Source organism: Canis aureus, chromosome 1 (genome assembly GCF_053574225.1).
Source record: "Canis aureus isolate CA01 chromosome 1, VMU_Caureus_v.1.0, whole genome shotgun sequence".
Taxonomy (NCBI): domain Eukaryota; kingdom Metazoa; phylum Chordata; class Mammalia; order Carnivora; family Canidae; genus Canis; species Canis aureus.
Window position 1 is genome coordinate 96,531,604 of NC_135611.1, and position 20,345 is coordinate 96,551,948.

A 20,345-nucleotide genomic window follows, 5' to 3' on the forward strand; every position below is an offset into this window, starting at 1 on the left:
TCCAGCTTGTTGTCTTTTAGATTTGTTTAGAAATCTGCGGATGGGGGCAAAGTGGGGTCGCTTTTGCTGCCTCCGTCGGGTATCTCTTGTGCGGAGTCCTCATGTCCCATGGCTGGAGGTCTCCAGCCAGAACGAGCACGTTCCCACCAAAAGGAAGAGTTGGCTGAGCCGAAGAGCTCAGTTCCATCCGCAGGCTGGAACCCTCTGTGAGTCAGAGGGAGAGACTGGGTACGAGGAGATGTAGAGACCACTGCTGTGTCCAAAGGGCAGCCACCCATGGCTTCGGCCAGCTGTCCCGTGGGAGCCAGTGACGGCTGTATTGTGTATTGTGTATTGTGTTGTTGCTCAGAAGCTGGACAATATTTGAAGTGCTACTTGGGCCACAATGAAAATAGAAACCGCCCAAACGCAGGGTTTGGGCATGTGGTTCTCCTCTTTCTTCAGTTAGATTTGTCTGATTCTGCTTCTCTTTCTCCCCAGAACTTTGCTTCTACATGAGTTGTGCAGTAGTTTTATTTGAGCTCCTTGATGCTCGTGTTTTTGAATTTTAAATTTTATTTATTACTGAGGGGGTAACATATGCACGTGGTACACAATGCAAAGGGAATGAAAAAGTAGATAACTAAGTGTCTTCCCCAGCTCTACCCTCAGCTCCCCAGAAATATTCTGTGCATACGAGTTCAGTCTGCATATGCGTCACACTCCCCTGGCCTTCTTGGTCTTCAGCAGATTCTGACAGTGTTTTAGTAGAGTTTTTGTTGCACAGAATAATTGAGCAGGGACGCTTGGGTGGCTCAGCGGTTGGGTGCCTGCCTTTGGCTCAGGTCGTGACCCCGGGGGGTCCTGGGATCGAGTCCTACATCAGGCTCCCTGCGTGGAGCCTGCTTCTCCCTCTGCCTGTGTCTCCGCCTCTCTCTCTCTTTGTGTCTCTCATGAATAAATAAATAAAATATTTTTTTAAAAAAAGAATAATTGAGCAGATACTACACAGAGGTCCGCATACCCAGTTTCTTCTATTCCTAACATCTTGGGTTCACATGGTCCCTTAGTTGATACGCTAGTATTAACTCAATTCTATCACTTACACTAGGGCTCACTCTTTGCATTGAATGCACCTGCACATAATGCCATAGACCTGCCACCACAGCTCCGTAGACGAGGGTTTTGTTGGCTTGACCTTGTCTCAGAGCCCCATTATTCGGCTCAGGGCATGCCCCAGCTCTACATGGCAGCATTTAGTGAGTGACTTCTCAAGTGACCCCAGAATGATCAGGCTCTGACATGGTGCAGGCCTCATGGTGCAGGGTCTTCCCAGACATCACTGGTGGTCACACTTGTGGTCGGTAGTGAGTGGAGGTTGACAATGCGGCGATGTCTCTCCAGGCTGGTGGACCCATGCATGAGTCACAAGGAACCTCAGGGGCTCTGCAGCATATTTGAAAATTTGCATTTGCCCAACTGAAAGGGCATTTCTATCAGGGGAGCCTACATCTTCCGTTGGATCCTCTCCTTCCTCCTAGCATGCTGGAGAACGCTGGCTTTCTAAATTTTCCACCTGCTATGCAATGTTCCTCCTTTACTCCTCTTAAATGTTTATGTTTCAAACTCCAAAGGGTAACCTCCAGTTCAGGGTGGAATTTCCTGGGAATAAAGGGAAGTTAAGAGCTCCTTTCACAAGAGCCTCAATTTTCTTCCAGGTCAAAAAATCAAGGTCCAAGATGCTCTGTGGGCACCTGTGCTTTTGTTCCTTCCTCCACTGGACTCTGAAGTGTGTCTCTGCACAGAAATCATGGCCGGTGCCTTCTTGCATGCTTCCATCATGCGCTCACCCCTGCTTCAGTGGGTAATAGCTGATGGGCCTCTATAGTTTGACCCACACAGCCAGGTCATGTTGTTCTTGCATTTCCTTTTTTTTTTTTAATATTGTATTTATTTATTCATGAGAGACACACAGAGAGAGGCAGAGACACTGGCAGAGGGAGAAGCAGACTCCCTGTAGGGAACTCGATGCGGAACTCGATCCCAAGACCCCAGGATCATGACCTGAGCTGAAGGCAGATTACTCAGCCACCCAGGTGCCCCTTGCATTTCCTTCTGATCCCCAGGATCACCAGGGATCTGAGACAGGATGGTGGTTTCTTCTTTTTTTCTTTTTTTGGCTCACCGTTCTTGACTTTGGAAATGGACTGGCCTTTCCATGAAAGCCCTTCATGTGTGTCAGGTGCCCCAGGTCAGAGCCAGAGCTGCTTCTTATGCTCTTTCCCTGAGGGACACATGACAGAACCACACTTTTATAGCCACCGCACCCTTTATTCCAATGTACACCAAAGAACTTCCTGTTCAAAACAAGCAGCAGGATGCACTTAGGTACATGCCTACCGAGTCTCCTATACAGAGTGCAAACCAGTCCGTTTTCATCGGCCATCCTTGCAGGCCAGTGTTTGACTCCCTCCTACCTTTCTGGAGTCTTTCGTGGGATACCTACAGATTAAAAAGAGGGAAAGACATTATGATGTGTATTGATTTTATGTGTCAGATTGAGTGATCACTGTGCCAAGATATGTAGTCAAACATTATTCCAAATGTTTCTGTGAGGATGTTTTGGGAGAAGGTTAACAATGAAGCTGGTGGACTTTGAGGAATGCAGATTTGCCCTCCTTTGATGTGGTGGGCCTCATCTCATTAGTTGAAGGACCAGATTGAACGGAGAGATTGAACTCCTCAAAGGAAGAGGGAAGTCCTCCAGCAGGCGGCCTCAGGACTCAGTTTGCAACATCAGCTCTTCCCTGGCTCTCTGCCCACTGACCACACTGCAGAGTTTGGACTTGGAGGCCTCTGGGATGCAGGAGCCTTTCTTTACCATAAACCCCTCACCCCATGCAACCCCCCCGCAACCCCTTGTTGCTTCTGTTTCTCTGGAGAAACCCGACAAGTTGAGGGGTAGACAAGGGGCAAGTAAGAGATGTAGTGTATGCTCCTCTGCAACTGAGGGGCAGGTGACATATCATTGCTTTCCACTGCTTCGGGGTCTCAGAAAGGAAGGTACAGACAGTGGCATGAGCAAAATTCATTTTCTGATATATAAAGAAGCTTGGCTCTACCTCTTGTCTTATTTTTGCCTCACGGCGGGTCTACTAGATCTTGCTAAAATTGAAGCTAGAGCCAGGCATATGATGCTTCGTAACTCAAACTAAAAAAAAAAAAAAAAAGAAAAAGAAAGAAAAAGAAAAAGGAAAAGCAGGATGGCAAATGCAGTGTGGGATCCTGGAACAGAAAAGAACATTAGTGGAAAACTGGGGAACTCAGAGTAAAGTGTGGAGGTTAGTTAGTAGTTCTGTTGCCCTGTCAGAGTCGACAGGTGTGCTGTGGTTACACCTGAGACATTACCAACGGGTGGAGCCAGGTGAGGGGGTGCACCGCCTTTGCAACTCTTCCATAAAGACGAAGCCACTCCGAAACTCAGCATTTATTTAGAAAAACTAGGAGATGAATAGAGGGGTCCGTGGCCGATGATGGTCAAAGCTTGCCAGGAGCGACATTATTACAGATGATACTGTCTTTCAGCTTATGAGAAAGTGTTAGCATTAAATTGCAGATGTGCACGTTCATAGATCTTTGAAGTGTCCCTGATAGAAATGAGAGGTCACTGTTGACTACAGTGATAAGGAACCATCACCTTTCTGTGGTTGGCAGACACAGCATTGTCAGCTCGTGGCACATTTTCAGGTCTGGGTGGGCATCTGGAAATGGCGAATGTAATGCATGGTTTCCTATAGTGACTGCCAGGCTGGCTCAGAGCCCCCATCGTCCTCCTGGCTTCTCAAAATGTCTTTGGCGAGTCCTAGGACGTCCTGAGTATCCCCCCACCCCTCCCTCAGCCTGAGAGCCACCGTTCTGAACAGACGAGATGAAGTGCTTTGGGAATAGAATAAATATGTAACAGGTGCATGTGGTCCACGTGCAGTTCCCCGTGCGCCGTGCCACCTACCAGCGCATTCTGCTCCCGTGTCCCCTTCACAGGTCCACGCGCAGGACTCTCCTGCTCTACTGCCCTGACGTGTGTCTTCATAGAGTTCATCGAGTTGAGGCATGTCACCAGGTCCAAAGAGACTTTCCTGGCCCCTGTCCCCTTTGCCGCTGAGTCTCTCTCCCTGGAGCCCACCCTTTCAGTTCTTTCTACTGTCTCAGTTGGTATTTACCTCTGTTGAAAATTCAGAAATAACAGAACTAAGACCAATAGATCACCACAGTAGCAATTAGTCATAGTTTATCATGCACACACCGAAAAGGCAGTTTTCAAACCAAGAGGCCCCAAACCAGGACAGGGAGTAGGACCCAGGGGTCAATGGTCATAAAGCAGCTCCTGTGGTGAGACGTCGGCGACTGTGTCTTCTTCCCGGGGATTGGTCACAATGCTAGCATGATCTCCAGTGATCGGGAACTGGCCAGCGGTTACCTCATACCAACCTTGGGAAAACACTTCAAGTTTTGCTCGTGATGTCCAGAGGCCCCACCAAGGGATGACCCAGGTCCAGTCAGTCTTGCAAAATAAATAAGCCAAATTGAGTTTTGCCTGCATGACTAAACTGGTGCCGTCTGCTCAGGGGAACTTCAAGGCTGGTCTCCATTAGCATTTGATTTTAACAACTTTCGCACTTCTGTGTATTTTCTATACTACTATTTCTTGACCTTTGGGCCTAGATATTATTTAAAGCTATTGACCAACTACTTTGGAAAGTGAGAATTAACTTGTAACAGATTGACCACATAATTCTGATGGCGTCCACGCCCGGTGTTCCTGCTCGATGATGATGAGATGAGTCCCACAGCCCAGGGTCGCTGCGTTTCCGTGGACTGCCGCCCTACAGTGTGTCTTCTGGCTTGTCGGGATGAGCAGCACAGAGGGGAGGACAATCGTGTGAGAAAGGGTGGTCTCTGAGAAGGTGGAGGGGTGCAGCCAGCACCCAGGGGAGGTGGGCTCTGGTGCAGGAGCAGGGCCCCTCCCCCATGAGTGGGGCTCCAGGGCCACGTGAGCCCAGGACAAGGGCCCTGCTCCATCATTTCCCCTGAAGGAGAGCTTGTGGGTGAGGCTGGAGGATGCCCGAAGGGAGCAGGCCATGTGACAGTGTTTTTTTGGTGAATAGGAGGGTAAAGGGGTGAGTACAGGTCTGGGACCCCACTAAGACTATCCTCTGAAGCCTGCTATCTCCCTGTTTCCACCCTCACCAGCCAAGTTCTGTCTCTGAGAGAAGACTCCGGCTTGGGAGCTCTGAGGAAACCATCCAAACAGTTGAGTGGTTGCTTCTAAACAGCTCTGAAAGGCGCTGCTTCCTCGTGCAGACTGGTGTTGGGGTGTTTGGGGTGAGAAGGGTGTTTTTGCCCTGGGATAAGCACTTGGTCTTTCCAGCCCGAGGCTGGAAAGTGATGGGGATGCAGGGGTGATTTGAGCACCTGCTGGGGGTGGTTCTGCCCACTGCCTTGCCCTCCTCCTGGACGCTGGGGCTGTGCAGCCTGCCGGACACAGAGCCCTGGGCCTTCCTTGGGCCAGTCTCTCGGCCACGACAAGTGCCACCTCGGCATCCACTGGTCCATCCCACAGAGCCTTGGCCAGCCTGCTTCAGGGCTCTGAGTGGAGTGGCCCTGACTGCGTTTTCTCTCGAAGTGGAGGCACTGGGGGGTGGGGGGGGGGGAGGGAGGCCCAGCCTCTGGAGAGGGGACCAGTCAAAAGGGTGTCCTGTGCAGGTGGCAGCACCAGGACTCCACGAGCCAGGGGAACCAGAGGAGAGGGTGACTGCAGACACCCTGGGGGGTCGGGGTTCTGCCTGTTATCTGGGAGCCTGGCCCAGGCTGTGCTACAGGGATGGGCTTCATTCATGCCTCGGTGATCCAGGGAGAGTGCGGATGATGGAGAGGCTCCTGGGGCTCGTGACACAGAGGGACAGGCAGGGAAGCCAGGACAGATGTGGCCCCACAGCTCCCCACGGACAGGCTCAGAGACCAAGGCTGGCTCTGGACTCAGGCCGTGCACTTGCTGCAGGGGGGCCACCCCTCGGGGGGTCAGGTTGCGTACATGTGCTTTTCCTGAGTGGCCCCAGCAGTTGGGGCTGGAGCGAGATGAAGGAAATACCCAAACCCCACACGCTGTTGATTTCAAGCTTCGTTGGCAGTTCCGGTAAAAAGTAAGCTGTGTGGGATCGGGGGTGGAGGGGGGCGGGCATCACTGCAATCAGAGCACAAACCCTGGAGAGAAGAGTAAATACTCTAGAAGGCACTTGACCTTTTAAATGCCGAGCTCTAAAAATAGGGAGGGAGCATAGTGATGCCTTTACAGGGGCAGAGATTAAGTCAGGCCCTGCTGAGTCTTTCTACCTGAGGATCTGGCTCCTCTCTTGGATGTCAGCCAGTCAGCCCCACCACCTGTACCTGGTGGGCCCATGAGCCACCCTGTCACCTGTACCTGGTGGGCCCATGAGCCACCCCGTCACCTGTATCTGGTGGGCCCATGAGCCACCTGTCACATGTACCCGGCAGGCCCGTGAGCCTCCCCATCACCTGTACCCACTGGGCCTGTGAGCCGCCCCATCACCTGTACCAGGTGAGCCCGTGAGCCACCCCGTCACCTGTACCCAGTGGGCCCGTGAGCTGCCCGTCACCTGTACCTGGTGAGCCCTGACTGACGTGTGCTCTCCTCCTGGCTGCGGGAGGAGCCGAGGCCCTGGACGCTGGAGGAGCACAGGGTGTGTTTGGTTTCGCTTCATTGCTTTGCTTCATCACCGTGTTAACCTTTGTCTGCACGTTTCAGCAGGAGGCTCAGTCTCCAGGTTAGGAAACGGACTTGCTTGCCCAGTGGGGCTTTAAGCGTTTTCATCCACCTTCTCTCAGGTATGTGGTTGGAACCTCCATTTGGGGCTCGGTGTCAGAGGTCCCAGGGCCACCGGGCGCCCAGGTCCAGGGAGGAAGGGCCCTGCAGGCAGTGTCCTTCCACAACGGCCGTCCCTGCGGTCGCCTCTCCCCGCTCCCTGGCCACACGTGTCCAGCCCGGCCACCTCCGTGACCAACCAGGTCCTGCTCAGCGGAGCCAGGAGGCAGTGAGCAGGGTTTCCGGGGGCCGCCTGCTGGCCTGTGGCCCCCTGGAGGGCACGCTACCAGAAAGCTCTGTTGGGACGCTCACCAGCTGGAAATCAGGTCACTGATACCCCACTCTTCAGCCCAACGGCAGCTTGGGCTGCCCTCGCTTGCCCTCGCCTCTCTGGGGAGATGGAAATTGCTGGGACCTTGCCGCCTCTTGGCTTCTCCCTGGGCAGACGGAGGAGTTGCTCTTCTTCCTTCGGGGCTGGGTGGGACCGCGTGCTCTTCAGGGAGGGGAGGACCCTGGACACGCACGCAGTCCTGCAGGGTGACGTGATGCACCTGCTCCCCTCCTGTCTACTCCGCGGCCACCCAGGGCAATGAAGGGAGCCACCCACCTGGTTCTGTGGGCTCACGGACCCAAGCATCGTGGTCTGTGCTCCCCGTGGCCGACTTTGCTGATTCAGCGGTACCGCCAAGGGCAGGATGGAGTGGACCGTCCTTGTGTTTGGGACTACTTTCTGCACCAACCAGGGGGGCTGGGCCCCACCGGCAGGTGGCTCCCCCTCATCCACAAGGTCCTGATCCAACACCACTTCCCCGGGTCTCTCTGCTCATGGGGCCAACATGGGAGGTGAGAACCTGAGTCAACTCCTTCCTGGGTAAATCACCAAACACAAGAAGCTGGGAGAGCAGGTACGAAGGCTTTCTCAGAGCTCAGGGATTGGCGAGAACCCTTTGGTACTGTGGGCTGAGCAGAGCCCTCTTGGTCACTTGGTGTCCTTGGGTTGCCCCCACTCCTGGGGAGGTCTGGGAGGCTGGCAGTGAGGTGTCATGCGATGGAGACATCCAAGCCCAGGTGTTCCATCCGTGCCTGCAGGCAGCGCCCCCAGGGAGGGTGACAGCTCCCCAGTGTTGGCAGTGACTTATGACCTAGAACATTCCCTGAGCAGGCGTGGGTGGTGCCCTCCTAGGGAGGACTCTGGCCTGGCTGCAAAGCCGGGGTGCATCCCAGAAAGCAACCTGGTGGCTCTGAAATAGGGGAGGGATTGGGAGGCGACATGTCCCGGGAGGTAATGGATCACCCCATTTGTATTTTCCCTCTGATGGAGACGTTTCGAGCGTACCATCACACCTCATGATGACTCTAGGACAGCGAGCACCTTTGAGATCCACCGGGCCACCAGCTCAAACGGTGTCTAGCTCAGCCCATACAGAGCTTAATGGGGTCCCCTTCCCCTTTTCCACCAGTGGGGTATGTGGGAAGCTTGGGGTAAGGTTCTGAGCCTCGCTATGCCATCAGCTTCTTTGGCAGCTGAGTGAAGCCCACATGGGCCTGGTCAGAATGATGCTTTTAATATGTGAAGGGCATAGGACGGATGGGCAGATGGGACTTTCCAGTGTCCCCCCCGGCCATAGGCCTTCCTTCACAGTCACCCCTCCACCAAGCTTGGAGGCTCCATGTCCCCACCCCCCTCCAATCGATGGCCCTGACAATACTTGGGCCAGCCGAGTACGGCGGACATTGCAACGGTGGACATTGCACTGTTCCAGCACCTGCACCTTGCCTGGGCAGATGGCTCATGCTGGCGGCGTGACCAGAGACTGCCACCGTGACAAGACCACGGCGTGCAGCCTGGGGTGCTGTGGTTAGCAGAAGACCAAGGAGCCCAGAGGAGGCGGCAGGCTGGCCTGCAGATGCCCCCATCCCAGCTTGTGCTACATGGGGGAGATCAGGGCTGCCCATCTGGACCTCCCTCGATCTCGGATTCTGCAATCACCAGCCAAATAAAATGGCAGTTCAGGCCATAAGGTTGTTTGTTTTTTATTTATGTATTTGTGTGTGTAGTGGGGGAGGGTGTTGTTACTTAGCCATAGAAAACCCAAACATGGGGTTACTGGGGAAACTAATTATATTAAAATATAGATTATGAGGGTTGAGTTTACATATCAGCTTGGTGGAGCTCTGGGGGCATCCAGGTTTTTGGTCAAGCACGATTCTGGGTGTGTCTGTGAGAGCGTTTTTGGATGAGGTGAGCATTTGGTTTGGGAAACTGAGTAAGGGAGGAGTCCTCTCTCCTCTCATCCCCTCCTCTGCCTTGTGGGTGGGCCACTTCTAGTCAGTTGAAGGACCCCAACAGAACAATTAGGTGGACGTCCCCAAGGATGGGAGAGAATTCTTCCTGCCAGACAACGTTTGAACTAGGAGTTCAGCTCCTTTCCTGCTTTGGGACTGGAACTACCTCATCGGCCCTCCTGGGCCTCCTGCTTGAGGGCGGAGCCCACAGATCTTGGGACTTTCGGGCCTCCATCATCACATGAGCCAGTCCCTTAGGATGGATCTCTCTGTGTCTCCACCCTATGGGCTGTGTGTCTCCGGAGAACCTTCCCTAACATACAGGTTACACTGGCAGCAGGACTCTCCGGGGTGGCGGTTAAATGCCAGTGCTCCGGGCTCTCACCCGTCGGTGGTCAAGGGCCGTTAGCCTTTAGCACCTAGGCTGGAAGGCAGACGACACACGTTCTGCAGCAATAACGAGAAGGCTAAGGCGCGGGCCCCCTGCCCCTGGGAGCTTCCAGGCTGCTCGGAGCCCCCCAGGACGTGCGCTGATGGCGCGCAGGAAGCTGTGCAGTGGAAACAGTGCCACTGAGGGGCCAGGCCCCTGGTGGGCTCCACGGCAGCCCAGACCGGCGGAACGTTTGCTCGGGTCACCCAGGAAGGCGTGAGTGGTGATCGGTTGGCTTTGGTGTTGGCTGGTCTTTGCGCCAGCACAGCCGCAGGTGCCCTGGGGACCATCCAACAGAGTTGACGGCAGCCGGTGGACACGGGCCGCCTCCTCTGGATGGTGCTGGGAGGCCCTGCTGAGCCACCTGCGCTGGGCCCACGGTGGGGACCTGGCCCCGCGGTCCCTGCACCTGCCACCCGGCTGTGCTCAAGCAAACCCACGCAAGGCCTGCGGTGCTTCCCTGTGCCAGGGCCCTGCGCTGTCCCCGACCCCGCGGCGCCCCTGCGCTTGGGCCGACAGGCTGCGGGCTCCGTCTCCTGCCGCGGGCCCCGCCGAGGCCCCGAGGCCACTCGGTCTTGCCAGGCGCTTCGCTCCCGAGCCGGCCGGGCCTCACCCCTGCGCCGTCCGCCAGGCGGGCCCGAGAGGCCACCTGACCGGCAGCCCGTCCCGGGAGGTGCCGCCGTGTAGCCGGAGCCCCGTGGGTGCGTCCTGTCCAGCTCCTGCGACGGTCCCCTGGGGGCCTCACCCCGCCGGGGCTTCCTGCCGTCGGAGCCCCCAGCGCCACGCTCTGCAGGCTACTTGCTGCGCCTGAGGCGCTTTTATGTCCTCGTGTTGCACCGGCATCCAAAGCAGCAGTGAGGTTCGGCCCCCGAAGCTGCCGGAGCCTGGGTAAGAGCGAGCAGAGGACGCCCTCCCCGAGCCCCTGCCCACACGAGCGAGCCCTCGGCCTGTGTCCAGGACGCGCGTGGTCATCACAGCCCTTCCACAGTCTTATTGACGGTCACACCCGGACAAGCTGTCACTGCACACAGGGCACTTGCTCTGTCCCTAGGTCTGACCTTTTCCAGATGGAGGCCAGTTTGACCCCCTGACTCCGGGGGTCAGCCCAGAAGCAAAGGGCCAGACGTTCTAGAAGGTCTGGAGCTGTGTTCACTGTGACACATGGACCGCAGAGCTGGAACATGAGGTAACTCCTGGTCAATGGGTCTCTGCTTGGAGCTGGTGGCCTTCTCTCCACCAGACGAGACTCCCCCGGCCCGGCCCCCTGGACGGGGTGCTGTGGCCTGGCCGGTGATCACAGTTATTTTACATGTGGGGCTCTTCCGAAATACACTGCTGCGACCTCTGTTACATATTTGTTCCTTATGGACTGCTGACATCACAGCATGTTAATAGGGTGGTTGGTGTGACATGCTGAATGTCTGAGAGCCTGAGAGTGCTCAACCTGGAGTCTGGGCCAGGTTTTGCCACGTGTGACTTGGTGGGGGTTCTGGCTACAAAGACCCGTCCTTTGATTCAAAGCTTTCGAAGGGTTGTGTTGATCTGAGCTCGTGGCCATGGAAGCCAGCCTGGTGCCAGCTTCCCCGGGCACCCCCTGACCTCGCTGGCGAGTGAGGACTCAGTGTCCCTTCCCAGACACTGGCAGCCGGTCCTGGGAGATGTCTGCTGCCTGAACGGATAGTGTTCCCTCCCGTGGGATGCTGTGTCCACTGGCTGGACTCTGACCTCCTTCCTCATCTGAGCACGTCTCCCCGCCACTGGAATGCCTGGCTCCCCTGAGTTTCTTGGAGTTTCTGGCTGTGCGCCTCACAAGCCTCCCCATCCCAGGACCCGCCGTGGCTGCTGCCCGTCCTGATGGTCTGCTGGCTGGCACCTCAGGGCCACTGTGAGTGACATGGAGTGAAGGAGGGAAGGGTGTTGGGGCAGCTGGGAACATCCCCGATCAGCCCTCCTGAGGCCAGGGCGGGCTGGACGAGTCACAAGGGCGGGGACTGCAGTGTGCCACCACATCCAGTGTAAGGTGCCAGCGGAGGGCCAGGAGGGAGCTGGGTGTGGACGGGGGGAGTGTGCGGGTCACCCCAGAAAACCATGACCCTCGGGGAGCAGAGCCACTTCTCTGCCTTTGGGCCAACTCGGCACAGGGGGAGGGGGTCCCGGGAAACATAATCTGGGCACCATCACATTTAGTCCGGGTTAATCATACTACCAAGTGTCACAGCCGGATCTTAGTTTCACTTACACCATTTCGTGTCTTGGAGAGGGTAGGACTGGCAGGGGAGGACTGACCATGTTTTTCGAGTATTAAGAAGGAAGCAGGTGAAAGGGGCCAAGCACACGCTGCCATGGAAGCCAGCCTTTGCTTCGAGGCCACCCGTCCGTCATCGTAAGTGCAAATGTACAACCAAGTCCCAGGGCTGTGCTGAGAGCAGGTCAAGGGCAGGTGCATCTAGTGTCCTAACAATGGAACCGTAGGGTGCGTACCCTCGTGGGAAGGTGCTTTTCCACTCAGAACAATTCCCTGGAGACTCATGTGAGTTGTTTCATGTACTAATGAATTGCTCCTTTTAGCCACTGTGGGGGTTTTCATGCCGTGGCCGGGCCCCAGCTTGTTGAGCTGGTCTCCCCCTTGCAGGACACCTGGGTGTTTCCCCGAGTTTGACTCTGACAAATAGAGCTGTGATGCATCTCCACGGAGAAGTTTATGCGTGAACGTGGGTCTTCCTATCTCTGGGACACATGCTCAAGGACACGATTTCTGGGCTGTCATGGAGCTGTGTATTTAGTTTTATGAGAAACAGCCTTGCTGCTTTCCAGAGCGGCTGTGCTACTTTACATTCCTACCAATGCACTTCATTTTTAAGGTGAAACATTATTCAGTTAGTTGGAGGGTAGAGAGTGGTGGACGTGGTTGTAAAAGGAGGGATCCTTGGGGATGTGGGGATGTGTAGGGTCTTGACCCTGGTGGTGGATACACCCATGTGAACGTCTGATAAAATTGTGCTGAACTAAACACGCACATGTTGAGTGCCTAGAAAGCGAGGGGAACCCGAATCTGACCTATGGACTGCATCAGTGTCAATGTTGTGACATGCTCATGTGCTGGTGTTTTGCGATGATACCTGGAGAAACTGCCTAAGAGTAGCTGCCAGTGAATCAACAATTATCTAAAAAAATAACAATTAAAAAATAAGTACAATAGATGACACTAATTTAAGAATAAGACCGTGGAAGACGTGATCAACTATTAAGATTGAGACAAATGTTGTTGTTACTTGCCTCTCTGATGTTGCTGGCCAAGTGTCGGTCGCTAAGCTTTCCATCCACTGGTGACTTGGTCCTCTTCTGAAGGTCATCCCTCCCTCACACTCCCATGAAAAGAGACCTTTTATTTTTTTTAAGATGTTATTTATTTATCCATGAGAGACACAGAGAGAGAAGCAGAGACACAGGCAGAGGGAGAAGCAGGCTTCCTGCGGGGAGCCCGATGGAGGACTCAACCCCAGGACCCCGGGATCACGACCTGAGCCAAAGGCAGACACCCAACCGCTGAGCCACCCAGGTGACCTAAAAAGAGACCTTTAAACCCAGACCTCAACTGCACCGCCCCCAGCCCACTTTAGGGCACAGAAGAGGGAGCTGGGAGGACGCAGGGAAATGCATCTTGGGCATCGGGGTGCTGCTGAGGGTGTCCCCAGCAGTGGAGGGAGGAGCAGCAAGGAGCTGCATGTGCCTGGGTGAAAAGACACCCTTGTCTCCCACATGGAACTCCATGGTGGACTCCTTGGCGGCTAGCGAGGGAAGGCCAAGTGCAACAAGTGAGTTGTCCGGTTCCCCACGCCCGGCACTGGCAGAGGTACCCGCGGACGCTGAAACTCTACAGGAGAGCCCCGGGCTGGGCCAGGACCTGGGGCTTGACCCAGAAATGCTTGCTGAGTACCACCTGTGCTCTGGGGCAACTTCCCGAGGTGGCAACCTCCCTCCAGGGAAATGGTGACCTTTCTGATGAACTATCTTGTGACCGAAAGCTTTGCAGCATTAAAATGTGATCCATCTCGTTAGGTTGTCACATGAAGCCTATAAATAACTCCAGAAATGAGATCCTATGACAGCCTTTCACTGTTATTATTTCAAACAAATATTGGTTATTTATAGCCAGGTCACCAATGCGGCCAATGCTTTCCAAAGTCTCTTACTTCCTCTAATCTATCCTGAGAAACAGGGCTTTTCAAACAATCCAGAGGGATGCCTGAGTGGCTCAGCAGGTTAGGTGTCTGCCTTTGGCCTGGGTGATGATCCTGGGGTCCTGGGATTGAACCCCGTATCTGGGGCAGAATGGGGGGGGGTTCCTACTCAGCAGGGAGTCTGCTTCTCCATCTCCTTCTGCTCCTCCCTGCCCTGTTCTCTCTCCCAAATAAATAAATAAGAATAGAATAGAATAGAATAGAATAGAATAGAATAGAATAGAATAAATAAAATAAAATAAAATAAAATAAAATAAAATAAAATAAAATAAAATAAAACAAACAAACAAAAAAAACCAACCCGGCTGGTGAAGAGAGGTCCCACAGGCTGCTTCCCTTCCGTGGAAGCTGGCGTCCTCAGGAAACCCTCCTCCTGCTGCCTAGGCCCTGGCTGTCTTCCTGAAAAGCCTGCTGACCCTTCTCTGCCTTGCGTTCTTACCTGTGCACGATGGTTTTCCCTCCCAGGACACCTGCCATTGCAAGAAGCACCAAGAATCTAAGCTTTGCCCTCCTTGCAAAATAACAAGTGAACCTGCGCTGGTCCATCTCTTCGGCAGAAGACAAGAGACTCCCGACTCAGAGACAAAGGACTCTGAACTTCAGCAATCGCAGCGGCCAGAGGAGCAGCATTTTCATGCTTGTCCCTGAGCCCCACCTGGAATCCCCAGGTCCCCTGATCCCAAGGGGTGATGGATGTGGTCTGCACACGCAGGGGGTGGCATTCCAGAAGAAGCCCAAGCTTGGGAAACTTGACTTTTCTGTAGACTGGCCTGCCTTTTGTTCCACAGGGAGGCATTATCTTTTTCAAACAGCAGGCTGATGTTTGTTCCAGAGGGAGGCACTTTTCTTCCCTCCCACTAATCTTTGCAAAGATCATCTGGAACAAAGGGCGGTCAGCCTCTCCTCGTCGAGTCTTGCAGAGTTGCCAGAGACCACAGAGAACGGTCTCCCAAAGGACCAGAGAATTAATTATTTAGTTAAGTTTTTTTTTTTCTTGAATTAACTCCTGCCCCCAGTTTTGCACGTGATGGCTTCTTCTCCCCTCTGCTAATAGGCCCTGTGGCCTTGCATGCAGCCAGGGGAGGTTGCAGTGTGGTTCTCCCTTCGGGGAGGACAAGGAGCGCAGCCTGCTGACAGCCTCCAGCCACAGTGTTCAAGCTGAGGCCGTGTCTCCCCAGCCCCAAAGCAATGCCAGGAGACGACGGGGCAACAGCGTCTGGGCATTCTTGCCCAATATGGGACCCCCTACATCTGTCTTCCTGTGGGGCTGGTGAAGGGGCCTTCTCTGGGCTTCCCTGCATCCTGTGGGTGTCCCCTGCCCCATCTTCCTTTCAGAGACTTCGGGCCCGCACGGTGGCATGAAGGCTTCTTTCTCTGCATGCTCTGCTCCCTCTCCCCTTTATCTCGCAGGTGTGACTCCAGGGGAATCTTTTGCACATACAACCCTGCCTTGAAGGACCCTAAGGACACACTTGATTGCACCAGCCTCTAAATTGCTCTTGGAAGAATTATCTGACAAATGTGAGGCTGTGCCAGGCTGATCTGTGCTTCCTCCAAGACCCTCTGTGGTGCAGGAGATCCGAGATGCTGTTGTACGACTCTGGAGCATCCCCCATCCCAGGGACGTGTCAGTGCTTACCCCACCTTTTTCTAGAAACCTGTCCACAACCCATCACCTCCTCCTGGAAGCCAGAGACAGACTCCCCTCACACCTACAGTCTTGCATGGACTCATTGAGTATCTGTTGCTCTTGCTCCTGTCGAGGATCAGCTAAAGATTGCCTCCCAGACCAGCCCCCATGGCCACCCTTTTTACTGCTCTTTTTATGTTCATTTAGTTTTTAATTTTTTAAAAAAACTCTCATTTGTTTATGAATATCTATATCTTCCACTTGATGGCAAACTTCATGACGTAGGATTCTTTTTCTTTCTTTAAAGATTTTATTCATTTATTTGAGAGAGAGGGAGAGGGCAAAGCAGGTTCTCTCCTGGGCAGGGAGCCCCACATGGGGCCCGACCCTAGGACCCCGGGATCATGGCCTAAGCCAAAGGCAGACGCCTAATTGACGTGAGCCACCCAGGTGCTCCTCACTATAGGATTCTTACTTGTCCCCAGCGGCCAAAGCGATGCCTGGGACACAGTGAGCATTAAGTCAAAATTTGCTGGATGAATAACAAATGGCATATATTCCGAATTATGAATTTGCTGTATCCTGAGCCTAATAACAATTCCAACCCAAATTCCTGGTTCCTGATATTATTCAATTCCTTGTGCCCCTTCTTTTGTATACTCATGCAGAGTTATCCTCTAATGCATTGTTAGCATTGCGTCAAGAATGATCACATTTACTTGGCACTGGGAGTGAACATGTGAGGTGTCTGTCACTCGGCCATGGAAGCAGCGGGAACCTCCGGGCTGATGTCACTTGGGAGCCGTGGGCGTCACACACCAGCACTTACAGGCTCGGGGAAGCATTTATCGGCATCTCTGTAGGAATCATCCCTGCTCCAACTGTGCTAAGAAAAGGACTTCCTCTGTGGTCACCTCTGGGAAAACCCACAAAGATGAGCGGGCCTTCGCTCGCTGTCGAGACACCAGAGCGTCCTCTGATCGGCCTGGATGGCGAGTCTGCAAACACGATGCTCCGGCCCCATCCGCCGCCTCGCTGACCCTGCCGTGGGCCCTGGTGATTTCAGAGCGGTCCACTGTTTCTGGAAGCCCACACCCTTCCTCGGCACTGTGTTCCCGGAAAGCCTGAGCCTGAGATATTTTTCAAACCTCGGGGGATGACAAGGCCAAGTTGTCCATGTTGTTACACGGCGCACCCCGTCATCCGCACATCACAGGCAGCTCGGGGCATTCTTTCGAACACCCACCTGCGTGTGTCAAGACCCCCTGACCCCTACTTCTCACCCTGACCGTGACCAGCCACCATGGGGCCTGAGATTAGGGTGACTGTCAGCAGGAATAAGGGATAAGGAAGGAGTTCACACTGCACCCCGTAAAGTGATTTTCCAAGTCCTGGGTGGGACGTAATCCCACCCGCTGTTCCCGTGGGCTTGGCGGACAATCCTTACTTTCTCCGTATTTTGTAAAATAACATCATTCAGCTCGTCCTCAGCGCTCCGTCTTACAAACTCCCCGGTGGCCGTTTCTGCTGGATCCTTACTCTTTTTATTTTTTTTTTTGTTTTCTCATTGCTGTGACCGCTACCAGCATCGTGGTGCTGGCGCTTTATTTTTTTCCTCTGACTTTATATCAGCGGTTTTAAATAAAAATGTGATTATACTGTGTGTGTTCTTTGATGTTCTCCCTTTCTCCCCCGCCCGATATTTTATTGTGAGAACACTCCCATTGCTTCTAGAGATCTTCAACATGTAAGTTTTTATTTGTTGTAAAATATGCATTCCGGTATTATGCCATTAGCCATAATTTATTTGGCCAGCTCCCATCTTTTGACATTTAGTGCTGTTGTTAAAATTATACTATTATAAGTAATGCTGCCGTGAATCTCATTTGGTATAAATCTTTGTGTGTTTGTCAGGACCATCTAGGCTTGAGCCGATAATAAACAACCCACAAATCTCAGTGGCTTAACACAGCAAAGGGCTGTCTCCCGTCACTTACAAGGCCTACCGCAGGCGCTCCGCTCCACCCGACCACGCTGCAGCAAGCTGCGGCTGCAGCCCGGTAGGCAACCTCCAGGCTTTGCTTTGGGAGTGCCCAGAGCGGGTGGGGAGCTTGCACGCTCTTCTGGGCTTGGCCAGGATGTGAAAACCATCATTTCTGCTCACAGACCCTCAGCCCAAGCCAGTCCTGGGGCCGGGCTGGCCTGCCAGTGAGGTAAGAGCCCAGCAGGGAGGAGAGTCTTTGTGGGCGGGCAGTGGTGATAATCCCCCTGCAGAGGGAGAATAAACACAGCCTGGAGACATAAATTGGCAACACTAGGAATGAAAGAAGGCAGGTCATTATTGATAGAGATTAAAACAAGAGTTATACTAGGAACAACAACAACAACAACAAAAACATAGAGAGAGAATAATTATCTCTAAAAATGTTATTGAGCAAAATTCAAAAATGAAAAGAAACTGGATAGGCCTTTAACCATTAAAGAAATGTTGCCAGCAGTTTAGAAGTCTATTCTGCTTAATACTACACACAAGATGGGGGCACCTGAGGGGCTCAGTGGTTGAGCATCTGCCTTTAGCCCAGGGCATGATCTTGGAGGATTCCTGCAGAGATCCTGCTTCTCCCTCTGCTTGTGTCTCTGCCTCTCTCTGTGTGTCTCTCATGAATAAATAAATTTAAAAAAAAATACACACAAGATGTCAGGACCAGACAGTTTGATAAGAGAATTCTGCCAAAGAGTTAAGGAACAGGTATCCCAAAGTTGTGTAAATGTTACAAAGGATAGAAAGGAGGCACTGATCTCTGACTCATTTTCTGAGATTAGTTTTTTTTTTTTTTGACCAAAGCAAAGACAGCAAGAGAAAGAAGGAGATTCATCCTCCTTATAAATGCAAACATCAGAATCCTGACAGAGATTAGCGAATGGAGTTCAGTGATATGTAAAAACAAATCGATCCTGATGAATCTGGATTTTTTTTTTTTAAGGACTGTGAGATTACATTTGAAAATCTGTTTGTGTAATTCACAATTTAAAATTCCATATACATTCAAGGCACAAACTCATAGGAAATTGGGAACAGAAAGAAGTCTCTTAACTTCATGGGAAAAAAAAATCCCTGCAAATTAACTGTAGCAAGCAGCCTCCACTGGGGAAACCTTAGAATGAGGGTGTTTGAAGTCCGAGACAAGCTGAGAATGTCTGCCATCACCTTTTACCCAATATTTTACTTGAGCTACTTATTCTCATAAGATATTGGGCGGGGGGGAATGACAAATGCTAGAATTCCTGAGAGAAGAAAAGATGAAATTTCCTATAGATGAGAAGATTGTATATGTAGAAAAATCTGAGAGAATCTGTAGATGAAAAGAAAAATCAGTGAGGGTGTTTAGCTGTTTTTTTTTTTTTTTTTTTTGGACATAAGGTAAGTGTGAAAAAATCAATGTGTTATTTGCAACAACAGATTATAAAATGCAATTTAAGAAATGTGCCATTTATAGTGGCAAAAAAAAAAAAACAACATGGTAACTATGCAGAAATCTAACAAAAGCTGTGAAAGTTCTTTACGAAGGACATTTCAAAGTGTCCTTGAGGTACATAAAAGAAGACCAGATAGAGTAACTACGGTAACAATGGATAGGAAAACTCAACAGCATAAAGATATTCGTTTTCCCAAATTAACCCAGGAATTGTTGACGTTCAACAAATATTTTAGAGAAATCTAACAAGCTGATCAAAAACTCATATGGAAGCAGAACTGGCCGAGAATAAGCAAAATTAATCAAGGTGAGAGAATTTGCTTATTGGGTGTTTGGACTTTTTATGAAGCTATAATAATAAACAAATAAATCAGAGAAAACAGAGAGAGCTTGGAAGCAGACCCCTGCATCTGAAGGAGATTTATATATGAGGGAGGTGGCTGTGTAGACCAGCGACATGATAAACAGTTCAATCAATGCAGCAGGCAGAAGTGTCAGAAAACATAAAATTAAATCTCCATCTCACACCACAGTCAAACATGATTCCAGGTTGATTAAAGACCTATATGTGAAAAGCAAAGTTACAAAAAAATTTTTTTGGTGGTTTATAGGGGCGATATTTATGATCTTAAAATTGTCAAGGATTTCTCAGACAAAAGGCGAAAAAACACAAAACCAAACCTCAATCCATTGGGCTACATAGAGTTAAAAATAAGCATAGAAGACAACGTTGAGGAGTGAACACAAGTTTGCAGTCCAGGAGATATACTGTTTGCAAACATAAAGCAGACAAAGGATTAGTATGCTAAGTACATAAAGAACTCTTTAAGTTTCTAAGAATAAGCAAAAAAAAAAAAATCAATGGAATAATGGACAAAACATATAAACAGGCAATCCACAGGAGACACAGCCCCAAAGACCAACATACATGAAAATACACAATCTCACTAGTAATTGGAAGGTGAAAATTACAATAGGAAGCAGATCAGAAAACTAAAAGTTGACAGTGCTCTTTGAAGGTGGGCTGTGGGGGCTGGGAACTCTGATTTTGATGGTAGGAATACAAGGAGCTGACCTTGGTGAAGGACAACTTGGCAACATCTGGGAGAAATACGCATCCCTATGACCTGGCAGTTCTGCTGATGATGACTCCCTAGAGAAGCCCCTACCCAAGGAGTCGTGCATGGCAGCGTGGCTCATAACAGGAAACACATAAATACTCTGAATGTGCATATCCAGAGGCATGGAATAACAACCTTTGGCAAAAGCCATATAATGTGAACTGTATGCTTTTCTGTTTAGTAAAATGAATGAATTAATATTGATAAATCTCAAAAGCATAATGTTGACTTAAGCATGCAATTTACAGAGGGGTATTTACAACATGATAACATTTATAAATAATTTTATAAAGCCAGAACAT